We start from the raw sequence: 12,717 nt of genomic DNA, 5'->3' as shown, positions 1-12,717 counted from the left end.
TTGGTACTCATATATGTGATATTTAATATATTCTGCGGGGTTATATTTAATTTTCACAGTAACCACCTTAAATGCGTACATGTTGATTTGTTTTTTGTTCTTAAATTTGGATTATTTTTAGGGTGTACTTTCATTTTAGGTATTGTACTTATTATTGTAACTGGTTCTAATTTCGTTTAAGGTTTGCTCACTTGATTAATTTTCAATAGAAGCGCTACTGTTTATAACAAATTACTTGGTTATTTCGAAACAAGTTAATTATGTATACTGGTTCTATCACTTAATAACTGTGTTGTATGAAAGGAGAGACGGTTAGCACTCCACTAGACAAGGATGGAATACACATATATTGCTTAAGGCACACTTAAGCAACATTTTTTTTGTACATGGTATGTGTACATGATTGGTACTCATATATGTGATATTTAATATATTCTGCGGGGTTATATTTAATTTTCACAGTAACCACCTTAAATGCATACATTTTGATTTGTTTTTGTTCGTAAATTTGGATTATTTTTAGGGTGTACTTTCATTTTAGATATTGTTCTTATTATTGTCACTGGTTCTAATTTCGTTTAAGGTTTGCTCACTTGACTAATTTTCAATAGAGGGCGCTAATATTTATAAGAAATTACTTCGTTATTTCGAAACAAGTTAACTATATATACTAGTTCTATCACTATAATAACTGTGTTGTATGAAAGGAGAGACGGTTAGCACTCCCCTAGACAAGGATGGAATACACATATATTGCTTAAGGCACACTTAAGCAGCATTTTTTTTGTATATAGTATGTGTACATGATTGGTAATCATATATGTGATATTTAATATATTCTGCGGTGTTATATTTAATTTTCACAGTAACCACCTTAAATGCATACATGTTTATTTGTGTTTTGTTCTTAAATTAGGATTTTATACGACCAAAGAAAATGTTTTAAAGGGTTATATTCTGTCGGTAGCTTTATGCTACTTTCATTCTAGAATTGTGGTTTTTGTTATATAGGCGTTTTGTCGTATAAGTTATCTGCTACATATTTTATGATAACGATTTAACTGCATTCATTTAATTGTAATGTCTCCTCTCTATTAACACGGGTTTACTCACATACACTCACATTCGTACTTCTCGGAAAAATCATGAGGGACAATGTATGAATTACTTTTAGAGTGTACTTTCATTTTAGATATTGTTCTTATTATTGTCACTGGTTCTAATTTCGTTTAAGGTTTGCTCACTTGACTAATTTTTAATAGAGGGCGCTACTATTTATAAGAAATTACTTGGTTATTTCCAAACAATTTAACTATATATACAGGTTCTATCACTATAATAACTGTGTTGTATGAAAGGAGAGACGGTTAGCACTCCCCTAGACAAGGATGGAATACACATATATTGCTTAAGGCACACTTAAGCAGCATTTTTTTTTGTATATAGTATGTGTACATGATTGGTAATCATATATGTGCTATTTAATATATTCTGCGGTGTTATATTTAATTTTCACAGTAACCACCTTAAATGCATACATGTTGATTTGTGTTTTGTTCTTAAATTAGGATTTTATACGACCAAAGAAAATGTTTTAAAGGGTTATATTCTGTCGGTAGCTTTATGCTACTTTCATTCGAGAATTGTGGTTTTTGTTATATAGGCGTTTTGTTGTATAAGTTATCTGCTACATATTGTATGATAACGATTTAACTGCATTCATTTAATTGTAATGTCTCCTCTCTATTAACACGGGTTTACTTACATACACTCACATTCGTACTTCTCGGAAAAATCATGAGGGACAATGTATGAATTACTTTTAGAGTGTACTTTCATTTTAGATATTGTTCTTATTATTGTCACTGGTTCTAATTTCGTTTAAGGTTTGCTCACTTGACTAATTTTTAATAGAGGGCGCTACTATTTATAAGAAATTACTTGGTTATTTCCAAACAAGTTAACTATATATACTGGTTCTATCGCTATAATAACTGTGTTGTATAAAAGGAGAGATGGTTAGCACTTCCCTAGAGAAGGATGGAATACACATATATTGCTTAAGGCACACTTAAGCAACATTTTTTTTGTATATAGTATGTGTACATGATTGGTAATCATATATGTGATATTTAATATATTCTGCGGTGTTATATTTAATTTTCACAGTAACCACCTTAAATGCATACATTTTGATTTGCTTTTTGTTCATAAATTTGGATTATTTTTAGGGTGTACTTTCATTTTAGATATTGTTCTTATTATTGTCACTGGTTCTAATTTCGTTTAAGGTTTGCTCACTTGACTAATTTTCAATAGAGGGCGCTAATATTTATAAGAAATTACTTGGTTATTTCGAAACAAGTTAACTATATATACCGGTTCTATCACTATAGTAACTGTGTTGTATCAAAGGAGAGACGGTTAGCACTCCCCTAGACAAGGATGGAATACACATATATTGCTTAAGGCACACTTAAGCAGCATTTTTTTTGTATATAGTATGTGTACATGATTGGTAATCATATATGTGATATTTGATATATTCTGCGGTGTTATATTTAATTTTCACAGTAACCACCTTAAATGCATACATATTGATTAGCTTTTTGTTGTTAAATTTGGATTATTTTTAGGGTGTACTTTCATTTTAGGTATTGTTCTTATTATTGTAACTGATTCTAATTTCGTTTAAGGTTTGCTCACTTGACTAATTTTCAATAGAGGGCGCTACTATTTATAAGAAATTACTTGGTTATTTCGAAACAAGTTAATTATATATACTGGTTCTATCACTATAATAACTGTGTTGTATGAAAGGAGAGACGGTTAGCACTCCCCTAGACAAGGATGGAATACACATATATTGCTTAAGGCACACTTAAGCAACATTTTTTTTGTATATAGTATGTGTACATGATTGGTAATCATATATGTGATATTTGATATATTCTGCGGTGTTATATTTAATTTTCACAGTAACCACCTTAAATGCGTACATGTTGATTTGTTTTTTGTTCTTAAATTTGGATTATTTTTAGGGTGTACTTTCATTTTAGGTATTGTACTTATTATTGTAACTGGTTCTAATTTCGTTTAAGGTTTGCTCACTTGACTAATTTTCAATAGAGGCGCTACTGTTTATAACAAATTACTTGGTTATTTCGAAACAAGTTAATTATATATACTGGTTCTATCACTATAATAACTGTGTTGTATGAAAGGAGAGACTGTTAGCACTCCCCTAGACAAGGATGGAATACACATATATTGCTTAAGGCACACTTAAGCAACATTTTTTTTGTACATGGTATGTGTACATGATTGGTAATCATATATGTGATATTTAATATATTCTGCGGGGTTATATTTAATTTTCACAGTAACCACCTTAAATGCATACATTTTGATTTGTTTTTGTTCGTAAATTTGGATTATTTTTAGGGTGTACTTTCATTTTAGATATTGTTCTTATTATTGTCACTGGTTCTAATTTCGTTTAAGGTTTGCTCACTTGACTAATTTTCAATAGAGGGCGCTAATATTTATAAGAAATTACTTGGTTATTTCGAAACAATTTAACTATATATACAGGTTCTATCACTATAATAACTGTGTTGTATGAAAGGAGAGACGGTTAGCACTCCCCTAGACAAGGATGGAATACACATATATTGCTTAAGGCACACTTAAGCAGCATTTTTTTTTGTATATAGTATGTGTACATGATTGGTAATCATATATGTGCTATTTAATATATTCTGCGATGTTATATTTAATTTTCACAGTAACCACCTTAAATGCATACATGTTGATTTGTGTTTTGTTCTTAAATTAGGATTTTGTACGACCAAAGAAAATGTTTTAAAGGGTTATATTCTGTCGGTAGCTTTATGCTACTTTCATTCTAGAATTGTGGTTTTTGTGATATAGGCGTTTTGTTGTATAAGTTATCTGCTACATATTTTATGATAACGATTTAACTGCATTCATTTAATTGTAATGTCTCCTCTCTATTAACACGGGTTTACTCACATACACTCACATTCGTACTTCTCGGAAAAATCATGAGGGACAATGTATGAATTACTTTTAGAGTGTACTTTCATTTTAGATATTGTTCTTATTATTGTCACTGGTTCTAATTTCGTTTAAGGTTTGCTCACTTGACTAATTGTTAATAGAGGGCGCTACTATTTATAAGAAATTACTTGGTTATTTCCAAACAAGTTAACTATATATACTGGTTCTATCGCTATAATAACTGTGTTGTATGAAAGGAGAGATGGTTAGCACTTCCCTAGACAAGGATGGAATACACATATATTGCTTAAGGCACACTTAAGCAACATTTTTTTTGTCTATAGTATGTGTACATGATTGGTAATCATATATGTGATATTTAATATATTCTGCGGGCTTATATTTAATTTTCACAGTAACCACCTTAAATGCATACATTTTGATTTGTTTTTTGTTCATAAATTTGGATTATTTTTAAGGTGTACTTTCATTTTAGATATTGTTCTTATTATTGTCACTGGTTCTAATTTCGTTTAAGGTTGGCTCACTTGACTAATTTTCAATAGAGGGCGCTACTATTTATAAGAAATTACTTGGTTATTTTGAAACAAGTTAACTATATATACTGGTTCTATCACTATAATAACTGTGTTGTATGAAAGGAGAGACGGTTAGCACTCCCCTAGACAAGGATGGAATACACATATATTGCTTAAGGCACACTTAAGCAGCATTTTTTTTTGTCTATAGTATGTGTACATGATTGGTAATCATATATGTGATATTTAATATATTCTGCGGGCTTATATTTAATTTTCACAGTAACCACCTTAAATGCGTACATGTTGATTTGTTTTTTGTTCTTAAATTTGGATTATTTTTAGGGTGTACTTTCATTTTAGGTATTGTACTTATTATTGTAACTGGTTCTAATTTCGTTTAAGGTTTGCTCACTTGATTAATTTTCAATAGAAGCGCTACTGTTTATAACAAATTACTTGGTTATTTCGAAACAAGTTAATTATGTATACTGGTTCTATCACTTAATAACTGTGTTGTATGAAAGGAGAGACGGTTAGCACTCCACTAGACAAGGATGGAATACACATATATTGCTTAAGGCACACTTAAGCAACATTTTTTTTGTACATGGTATGTGTACATGATTGGTACTCATATATGTGATATTTAATATATTCTGCGGGGTTATATTTAATTTTCACAGTAACCACCTTAAATGCGTACATGTTGATTTGTTTTTTGTTCTTAAATTTGGATTATTTTTAGGGTGTACTTTCATTTTAGGTATTGTACTTATTATTGTAACTGGTTCTAATTTCGTTTAAGGTTTGCTCACTTGATTAATTTTCAATAGAAGCGCTACTGTTTATAACAAATTACTTGGTTATTTCGAAACAAGTTAATTATGTATACTGGTTCTATCACTTAATAACTGTGTTGTATGAAAGGAGAGACGGTTAGCACTCCACTAGACAAGGATGGAATACACATATATTGCTTAAGGCACACTTAAGCAACATTTTTTTTGTACATGGTATGTGTACATGATTGGTACTCATATATGTGATATTTAATATATTCTGCGGGGTTATATTTAATTTTCACAGTAACCACCTTAAATGCATACATTTTGATTTGTTTTTGTTCGTAAATTTGGATTATTTTTAGGGTGTACTTTCATTTTAGATATTGTTCTTATTATTGTCACTGGTTCTAATTTCGTTTAAGGTTTGCTCACTTGACTAATTTTCAATAGAGGGCGCTAATATTTATAAGAAATTACTTCGTTATTTCGAAACAAGTTAACTATATATACTAGTTCTATCACTATAATAACTGTGTTGTATGAAAGGAGAGACGGTTAGCACTCCCCTAGACAAGGATGGAATACACATATATTGCTTAAGGCACACTTAAGCAGCATTTTTTTTGTATATAGTATGTGTACATGATTGGTAATCATATATGTGATATTTAATATATTCTGCGGTGTTATATTTAATTTTCACAGTAACCACCTTAAATGCATACATGTTTATTTGTGTTTTGTTCTTAAATTAGGATTTTATACGACCAAAGAAAATGTTTTAAAGGGTTATATTCTGTCGGTAGCTTTATGCTACTTTCATTCTAGAATTGTGGTTTTTGTTATATAGGCGTTTTGTCGTATAAGTTATCTGCTACATATTTTATGATAACGATTTAACTGCATTCATTTAATTGTAATGTCTCCTCTCTATTAACACGGGTTTACTCACATACACTCACATTCGTACTTCTCGGAAAAATCATGAGGGACAATGTATGAATTACTTTTAGAGTGTACTTTCATTTTAGATATTGTTCTTATTATTGTCACTGGTTCTAATTTCGTTTAAGGTTTGCTCACTTGACTAATTTTTAATAGAGGGCGCTACTATTTATAAGAAATTACTTGGTTATTTCCAAACAATTTAACTATATATACAGGTTCTATCACTATAATAACTGTGTTGTATGAAAGGAGAGACGGTTAGCACTCCCCTAGACAAGGATGGAATACACATATATTGCTTAAGGCACACTTAAGCAGCATTTTTTTTTGTATATAGTATGTGTACATGATTGGTAATCATATATGTGCTATTTAATATATTCTGCGGTGTTATATTTAATTTTCACAGTAACCACCTTAAATGCATACATGTTGATTTGTGTTTTGTTCTTAAATTAGGATTTTATACGACCAAAGAAAATGTTTTAAAGGGTTATATTCTGTCGGTAGCTTTATGCTACTTTCATTCGAGAATTGTGGTTTTTGTTATATAGGCGTTTTGTTGTATAAGTTATCTGCTACATATTGTATGATAACGATTTAACTGCATTCATTTAATTGTAATGTCTCCTCTCTATTAACACGGGTTTACTTACATACACTCACATTCGTACTTCTCGGAAAAATCATGAGGGACAATGTATGAATTACTTTTAGAGTGTACTTTCATTTTAGATATTGTTCTTATTATTGTCACTGGTTCTAATTTCGTTTAAGGTTTGCTCACTTGACTAATTTTTAATAGAGGGCGCTACTATTTATAAGAAATTACTTGGTTATTTCCAAACAAGTTAACTATATATACTGGTTCTATCGCTATAATAACTGTGTTGTATAAAAGGAGAGATGGTTAGCACTTCCCTAGAGAAGGATGGAATACACATATATTGCTTAAGGCACACTTAAGCAACATTTTTTTTGTATATAGTATGTGTACATGATTGGTAATCATATATGTGATATTTGATATATTCTGCGGTGTTATATTTAATTTTCACAGTAACCACCTTAAATGCATACATATTGATTTGCTTTTTGTTCTTAAATTTGGATTATTTTTAGGGTGTACTTTCATTTTAGATATTGTTCTTATTATTGTCACTGGTTCTAATTTCGTTTAAGGTTTGCTCACTTGACTAATTTTCAATAGAGGGCGCTAATATTTATAAGAAATTACTTGGTTATTTCGAAACAAGTTAACTATATATACTGGTTCTATCACTATAGTAACTGTGTTGTATGAAAGGAGAGACGGTTAGCACTCCCCTAGACAAGGATGGAATACACATATATTGCTTAAGGCACACTTAAGCAGCATTTTTTTTGTATATAGTATGTGTACATGATTGGTAATCATATATGTGATATTTGATATATTCTGCGGTGTTATATTTAATTTTCACAGTAACCACCTTAAATGCATACATATTGATTAGCTTTTTGTTCTTAAATTTGGATTATTTTTAGGGTGTACTTTCATTTTAGGTATTGTTCTTATTATTGTAACTGATTCTAATTTCGTTTAAAGTTTGCTCACTTGACTAATTTTCAATAGAGGGCGCTACTATTTATAAGAAATTACTTGGTTATTTCGAAACAAGTTAATTATATATACTGGTTCTATCACTATAATAACTGTGTTGTATGAAAGGAGAGACGGTTAGCACTCCCCTAGACAAGGATGGAATACACATATATTGCTTAAGGCACACTTAAGCAACATTTTTTTTGTATATAGTATGTGTACATGATTGGTAATCATATATGTGATATTTGATATATTCTGCGGTGTTATATTTAATTTTCACAGTAACCACCTTAAATGCGTACATGTTGATTTGTTTTTTGTTCTTAAATTTGGATTATTTTTAGGGTGTACTTTCATTTTAGGTATTGTACTTATTATTGTAACTGGTTCTAATTTCGTTTAAGGTTTGCTCACTTGACTAATTTTCAATAGAGGCGCTACTGTTTATAACAAATTACTTGGTTATTTCGAAACAAGTTAATTATATATACTGGTTCTATCACTATAATAACTGTGTTGTATGAAAGGAGAGACTGTTAGCACTCCCCTAGACAAGGATGGAATACACATATATTGCTTAAGGCACACTTAAGCAACATTTTTTTTGTACATGGTATGTGTACATGATTGGTAATCATATATGTGATATTTAATATATTCTGCGGGGTTATATTTAATTTTCACAGTAACCACCTTAAATGCATACATTTTGATTTGTTTTTGTTCGTAAATTTGGATTATTTTTAGGGTGTACTTTCATTTTAGATATTGTTCTTATTATTGTCACTGGTTCTAATTTCGTTTAAGGTTTGCTCACTTGACTAATTTTCAATAGAGGGCGCTAATATTTATAAGAAATTACTTGGTTATTTCGAAACAATTTAACTATATATACAGGTTCTATCACTATAATAACTGTGTTGTATGAAAGGAGAGACGGTTAGCACTCCCCTAGACAAGGATGGAATACACATATATTGCTTAAGGCACACTTAAGCAGCATTTTTTTTTGTATATAGTATGTGTACATGATTGGTAATCATATATGTGCTATTTAATATATTCTGCGATGTTATATTTAATTTTCACAGTAACCACCTTAAATGCATACATGTTGATTTGTGTTTTGTTCTTAAATTAGGATTTTGTACGACCAAAGAAAATGTTTTAAAGGGTTATATTCTGTCGGTAGCTTTATGCTACTTTCATTCTAGAATTGTGGTTTTTGTGATATAGGCGTTTTGTTGTATAAGTTATCTGCTACATATTTTATGATAACGATTTAACTGCATTCATTTAATTGTAATGTCTCCTCTCTATTAACACGGGTTTACTCACATACACTCACATTCGTACTTCTCGGAAAAATCATGAGGGACAATGTATGAATTACTTTTAGAGTGTACTTTCATTTTAGATATTGTTCTTATTATTGTCACTGGTTCTAATTTCGTTTAAGGTTTGCTCACTTGACTAATTTTTAATAGAGGGCGCTACTATTTATAAGAAATTACTTGGTTATTTCCAAACAAGTTAACTATATATACTGGTTCTATCGCTATAATAACTGTGTTGTATGAAAGGAGAGATGGTTAGCACTTCCCTAGACAAGGATGGAATACACATATATTGCTTAAGGCACACTTAAGCAACATTTTTTTTGTCTATAGTATGTGTACATGATTGGTAATCATATATGTGATATTTAATATATTCTGCGGGCTTATATTTAATTTTCACAGTAACCACCTTAAATGCATACATTTTGATTTGTTTTTTGTTCATAAATTTGGATTATTTTTAAGGTGTACTTTCATTTTAGATATTGTTCTTATTATTGTCACTGGTTCTAATTTCGTTTAAGGTTGGCTCACTTGACTAATTTTCAATAGAGGGCGCTACTATTTATAAGAAATTACTTGGTTATTTTGAAACAAGTTAACTATATATACTGGTTCTATCACTATAATAACTGTGTTGTATGAAAGGAGAGACGGTTAGCACTCCCCTAGACAAGGATGGAATACACATATATTGCTTAAGGCACACTTAAGCAGCATTTTTTTTTGTCTATAGTATGTGTACATGATTGGTAATCATATATGTGATATTTAATATATTCTGCGGGCTTATATTTAATTTTCACAGTAACCACCTTAAATGCGTACATGTTGATTTGTTTTTTGTTCTTAAATTTGGATTATTTTTAGGGTGTACTTTCATTTTAGGTATTGTACTTATTATTGTAACTGGTTCTAATTTCGTTTAAGGTTTGCTCACTTGATTAATTTTCAATAGAAGCGCTACTGTTTATAACAAATTACTTGGTTATTTCGAAACAAGTTAATTATGTATACTGGTTCTATCACTTAATAACTGTGTTGTATGAAAGGAGAGACGGTTAGCACTCCACTAGACAAGGATGGAATACACATATATTGCTTAAGGCACACTTAAGCAACATTTTTTTTGTACATGGTATGTGTACATGATTGGTACTCATATATGTGATATTTAATATATTCTGCGGGGTTATATTTAATTTTCACAGTAACCACCTTAAATGCGTACATGTTGATTTGTTTTTTGTTCTTAAATTTGGATTATTTTTAGGGTGTACTTTCATTTTAGGTATTGTACTTATTATTGTAACTGGTTCTAATTTCGTTTAAGGTTTGCTCACTTGATTAATTTTCAATAGAAGCTCTACTGTTTATAACAAATTACTTGGTTATTTCGAAACAAGTTAATTATGTATACTGGTTCTATCACTTAATAACTGTGTTGTATGAAAGGAGAGACGGTTAGCACTCCACTAGACAAGGATGAAATACACATATATTGCTTAAGGCACACTTAAGCAACATTTTTTTTGTACATGGTATGTGTACATGATTGGTACTCATATATGTGATATTTAATATATTCTGCGGGGTTATATTTAATTTTCACAGTAACCACCTTAAATGCATACATTTTGATTTGTTTTTGTTCGTAAATTTGGATTATTTTTAGGGTGTACTTTCATTTTAGATATTGTTCTTATTATTGTCACTGGTTCTAATTTCGTTTAAGGTTTGCTCACTTGACTAATTTTCAATAGAGGGCGCTAATATTTATAAGAAATTACTTCGTTATTTCGAAACAAGTTAACTATATATACTAGTTCTATCACTATAATAACTGTGTTGTATGAAAGGAGAGACGGTTAGCACTCCCCTAGACAAGGATGGAATACACATATATTGCTTAAGGCACACTTAAGCAGCATTTTTTTTGTATATAGTATGTGTACATGATTGGTAATCATATATGTGATATTTAATATATTCTGCGGTGTTATATTTAATTTTCACAGTAACCACCTTAAATGCATACATGTTTATTTGTGTTTTGTTCTTAAATTAGGATTTTATACGACCAAAGAAAATGTTTTAAAGGGTTATATTCTGTCGGTAGCTTTATGCTACTTTCATTCTAGAATTGTGGTTTTTGTTATATAGGCGTTTTGTCGTATAAGTTATCTGCTACATATTTTATGATAACGATTTAACTGCATTCATTTAATTGTAATGTCTCCTCTCTATTAACACGGGTTTACTCACATACACTCACATTCGTACTTCTCGGAAAAATCATGAGGGACAATGTATGAATTACTTTTAGAGTGTACTTTCATTTTAGATATTGTTCTTATTATTGTCACTGGTTCTAATTTCGTTTAAGGTTTGCTCACTTGACTAATTTTTAATAGAGGGCGCTACTATTTATAAGAAATTACTTGGTTATTTCCAAACAATTTAACTATATATACAGGTTCTATCACTATAATAACTGTGTTGTATGAAAGGAGAGACGGTTAGCACTCCCCTAGACAAGGATGGAATACACATATATTGCTTAAGGCACACTTAAGCAGCATTTTTTTTTGTATATAGTATGTGTACATGATTGGTAATCATATATGTGCTATTTAATATATTCTGCGGTGTTATATTTAATTTTCACAGTAACCACCTTAAATGCATACATGTTGATTTGTGTTTTGTTCTTAAATTAGGATTTTATACGACCAAAGAAAATGTTTTAAAGGGTTATATTCTGTCGGTAGCTTTATGCTACTTTCATTCGAGAATTGTGGTTTTTGTTATATAGGCGTTTTGTTGTATAAGTTATCTGCTACATATTGTATGATAACGATTTAACTGCATTCATTTAATTGTAATGTCTCCTCTCTATTAACACGGGTTTACTTACATACACTCACATTCGTACTTCTCGGAAAAATCATGAGGGACAATGTATGAATTACTTTTAGAGTGTACTTTCATTTTAGATATTGTTCTTATTATTGTCACTGGTTCTAATTTCGTTTAAGGTTTGCTCACTTGACTAATTTTTAATAGAGGGCGCTACTATTTATAAGAAATTACTTGGTTATTTCCAAACAAGTTAACTATATATACTGGTTCTATCGCTATAATAACTGTGTTGTATAAAAGGAGAGATGGTTAGCACTTCCCTAGAGAAGGATGGAATACACATATATTGCTTAAGGCACACTTAAGCAACATTTTTTTTGTATATAGTATGTGTACATGATTGGTAATCATATATGTGATATTTGATATATTCTGCGGTGTTATATTTAATTTTCACAGTAACCACCTTAAATGCATACATTTTGATTTGCTTTTTGTTCTTAAATTTGGATTATTTTTAGGGTGTACTTTCATTTTAGGTATTGTTCTTATTATTGTCACTGGTTCTAATTTCGTTTAAGGTTTGCTCACTTGACTAATTTTTAATAGATGGCGCTACTATTTATAAG

General features: G+C 30.1%; 26 non-coding genes across 26 annotated transcripts; all 26 read left to right on the top strand.

Annotated features, from left to right (window-relative positions):
• Positions 1-289: 289 nt before the first annotated feature.
• LOC143189613 (U6atac minor spliceosomal RNA) lies at positions 290-381 on the top strand. The gene has a single exon (XR_013004047.1). It is a non-coding gene; the product is annotated as a U6atac minor spliceosomal RNA (small nuclear RNA).
• Positions 382-693: 312 nt separating this feature from the next.
• Positions 694-785, top strand: LOC143189526 (U6atac minor spliceosomal RNA). The gene has a single exon (XR_013003966.1). It is a non-coding gene; the product is annotated as a U6atac minor spliceosomal RNA (small nuclear RNA).
• A 559-nt stretch (positions 786-1,344) lies between these two features.
• LOC143189557 (U6atac minor spliceosomal RNA) lies at positions 1,345-1,436 on the top strand. Its single transcript, XR_013003994.1, has one exon. It is a non-coding gene; the product is annotated as a U6atac minor spliceosomal RNA (small nuclear RNA).
• A 560-nt stretch (positions 1,437-1,996) lies between these two features.
• Positions 1,997-2,088, top strand: LOC143189639 (U6atac minor spliceosomal RNA). Its single transcript, XR_013004072.1, has one exon. It is a non-coding gene; the product is annotated as a U6atac minor spliceosomal RNA (small nuclear RNA).
• A 313-nt stretch (positions 2,089-2,401) lies between these two features.
• Positions 2,402-2,493, top strand: LOC143189651 (U6atac minor spliceosomal RNA). Its single transcript, XR_013004084.1, has one exon. It is a non-coding gene; the product is annotated as a U6atac minor spliceosomal RNA (small nuclear RNA).
• Positions 2,494-2,806: 313 nt separating this feature from the next.
• Positions 2,807-2,898, top strand: LOC143189478 (U6atac minor spliceosomal RNA). The gene has a single exon (XR_013003920.1). It is a non-coding gene; the product is annotated as a U6atac minor spliceosomal RNA (small nuclear RNA).
• A 312-nt stretch (positions 2,899-3,210) lies between these two features.
• On the top strand, positions 3,211-3,302 carry LOC143189564 (U6atac minor spliceosomal RNA). The gene has a single exon (XR_013004000.1). It is a non-coding gene; the product is annotated as a U6atac minor spliceosomal RNA (small nuclear RNA).
• Positions 3,303-3,614: 312 nt separating this feature from the next.
• On the top strand, positions 3,615-3,706 carry LOC143189556 (U6atac minor spliceosomal RNA). Its single transcript, XR_013003993.1, has one exon. It is a non-coding gene; the product is annotated as a U6atac minor spliceosomal RNA (small nuclear RNA).
• Positions 3,707-4,266: 560 nt separating this feature from the next.
• On the top strand, positions 4,267-4,358 carry LOC143189498 (U6atac minor spliceosomal RNA). Its single transcript, XR_013003939.1, has one exon. It is a non-coding gene; the product is annotated as a U6atac minor spliceosomal RNA (small nuclear RNA).
• A 313-nt stretch (positions 4,359-4,671) lies between these two features.
• Positions 4,672-4,763, top strand: LOC143189554 (U6atac minor spliceosomal RNA). The gene has a single exon (XR_013003991.1). It is a non-coding gene; the product is annotated as a U6atac minor spliceosomal RNA (small nuclear RNA).
• Positions 4,764-5,075: 312 nt separating this feature from the next.
• On the top strand, positions 5,076-5,167 carry LOC143189612 (U6atac minor spliceosomal RNA). The gene has a single exon (XR_013004046.1). It is a non-coding gene; the product is annotated as a U6atac minor spliceosomal RNA (small nuclear RNA).
• Positions 5,168-5,478: 311 nt separating this feature from the next.
• Positions 5,479-5,570, top strand: LOC143189611 (U6atac minor spliceosomal RNA). The gene has a single exon (XR_013004045.1). It is a non-coding gene; the product is annotated as a U6atac minor spliceosomal RNA (small nuclear RNA).
• Positions 5,571-5,882: 312 nt separating this feature from the next.
• Positions 5,883-5,974, top strand: LOC143189525 (U6atac minor spliceosomal RNA). The gene has a single exon (XR_013003965.1). It is a non-coding gene; the product is annotated as a U6atac minor spliceosomal RNA (small nuclear RNA).
• A 559-nt stretch (positions 5,975-6,533) lies between these two features.
• LOC143189553 (U6atac minor spliceosomal RNA) lies at positions 6,534-6,625 on the top strand. Its single transcript, XR_013003990.1, has one exon. It is a non-coding gene; the product is annotated as a U6atac minor spliceosomal RNA (small nuclear RNA).
• A 560-nt stretch (positions 6,626-7,185) lies between these two features.
• Positions 7,186-7,277, top strand: LOC143189637 (U6atac minor spliceosomal RNA). Its single transcript, XR_013004071.1, has one exon. It is a non-coding gene; the product is annotated as a U6atac minor spliceosomal RNA (small nuclear RNA).
• A 313-nt stretch (positions 7,278-7,590) lies between these two features.
• LOC143189524 (U6atac minor spliceosomal RNA) lies at positions 7,591-7,682 on the top strand. The gene has a single exon (XR_013003964.1). It is a non-coding gene; the product is annotated as a U6atac minor spliceosomal RNA (small nuclear RNA).
• Positions 7,683-7,995: 313 nt separating this feature from the next.
• Positions 7,996-8,087, top strand: LOC143189477 (U6atac minor spliceosomal RNA). Its single transcript, XR_013003919.1, has one exon. It is a non-coding gene; the product is annotated as a U6atac minor spliceosomal RNA (small nuclear RNA).
• Positions 8,088-8,399: 312 nt separating this feature from the next.
• On the top strand, positions 8,400-8,491 carry LOC143189563 (U6atac minor spliceosomal RNA). Its single transcript, XR_013003999.1, has one exon. It is a non-coding gene; the product is annotated as a U6atac minor spliceosomal RNA (small nuclear RNA).
• Positions 8,492-8,803: 312 nt separating this feature from the next.
• Positions 8,804-8,895, top strand: LOC143189552 (U6atac minor spliceosomal RNA). Its single transcript, XR_013003989.1, has one exon. It is a non-coding gene; the product is annotated as a U6atac minor spliceosomal RNA (small nuclear RNA).
• Positions 8,896-9,455: 560 nt separating this feature from the next.
• Positions 9,456-9,547, top strand: LOC143189497 (U6atac minor spliceosomal RNA). The gene has a single exon (XR_013003938.1). It is a non-coding gene; the product is annotated as a U6atac minor spliceosomal RNA (small nuclear RNA).
• Positions 9,548-9,860: 313 nt separating this feature from the next.
• Positions 9,861-9,952, top strand: LOC143189551 (U6atac minor spliceosomal RNA). Its single transcript, XR_013003988.1, has one exon. It is a non-coding gene; the product is annotated as a U6atac minor spliceosomal RNA (small nuclear RNA).
• A 312-nt stretch (positions 9,953-10,264) lies between these two features.
• On the top strand, positions 10,265-10,356 carry LOC143189610 (U6atac minor spliceosomal RNA). Its single transcript, XR_013004044.1, has one exon. It is a non-coding gene; the product is annotated as a U6atac minor spliceosomal RNA (small nuclear RNA).
• A 311-nt stretch (positions 10,357-10,667) lies between these two features.
• Positions 10,668-10,759, top strand: LOC143189661 (U6atac minor spliceosomal RNA). Its single transcript, XR_013004093.1, has one exon. It is a non-coding gene; the product is annotated as a U6atac minor spliceosomal RNA (small nuclear RNA).
• Positions 10,760-11,071: 312 nt separating this feature from the next.
• Positions 11,072-11,163, top strand: LOC143189523 (U6atac minor spliceosomal RNA). The gene has a single exon (XR_013003963.1). It is a non-coding gene; the product is annotated as a U6atac minor spliceosomal RNA (small nuclear RNA).
• A 559-nt stretch (positions 11,164-11,722) lies between these two features.
• LOC143189550 (U6atac minor spliceosomal RNA) lies at positions 11,723-11,814 on the top strand. Its single transcript, XR_013003987.1, has one exon. It is a non-coding gene; the product is annotated as a U6atac minor spliceosomal RNA (small nuclear RNA).
• A 560-nt stretch (positions 11,815-12,374) lies between these two features.
• On the top strand, positions 12,375-12,466 carry LOC143189635 (U6atac minor spliceosomal RNA). Its single transcript, XR_013004069.1, has one exon. It is a non-coding gene; the product is annotated as a U6atac minor spliceosomal RNA (small nuclear RNA).
• Positions 12,467-12,717: the final 251 nt, after the last annotated feature.

This window comes from Rhynchophorus ferrugineus, unplaced genomic scaffold (assembly GCF_030347505.1).
Source record: "Rhynchophorus ferrugineus isolate W39M unplaced genomic scaffold, kcgeb_rfMv2 rfM1, whole genome shotgun sequence".
In the NCBI taxonomy this organism is placed as follows: Eukaryota; Metazoa; Arthropoda; class Insecta; order Coleoptera; family Curculionidae; genus Rhynchophorus; species Rhynchophorus ferrugineus.
The sequence above is the reverse complement of the archived record's forward strand: the minus strand, read 5'-3'. Positions and strand labels throughout refer to the sequence as shown.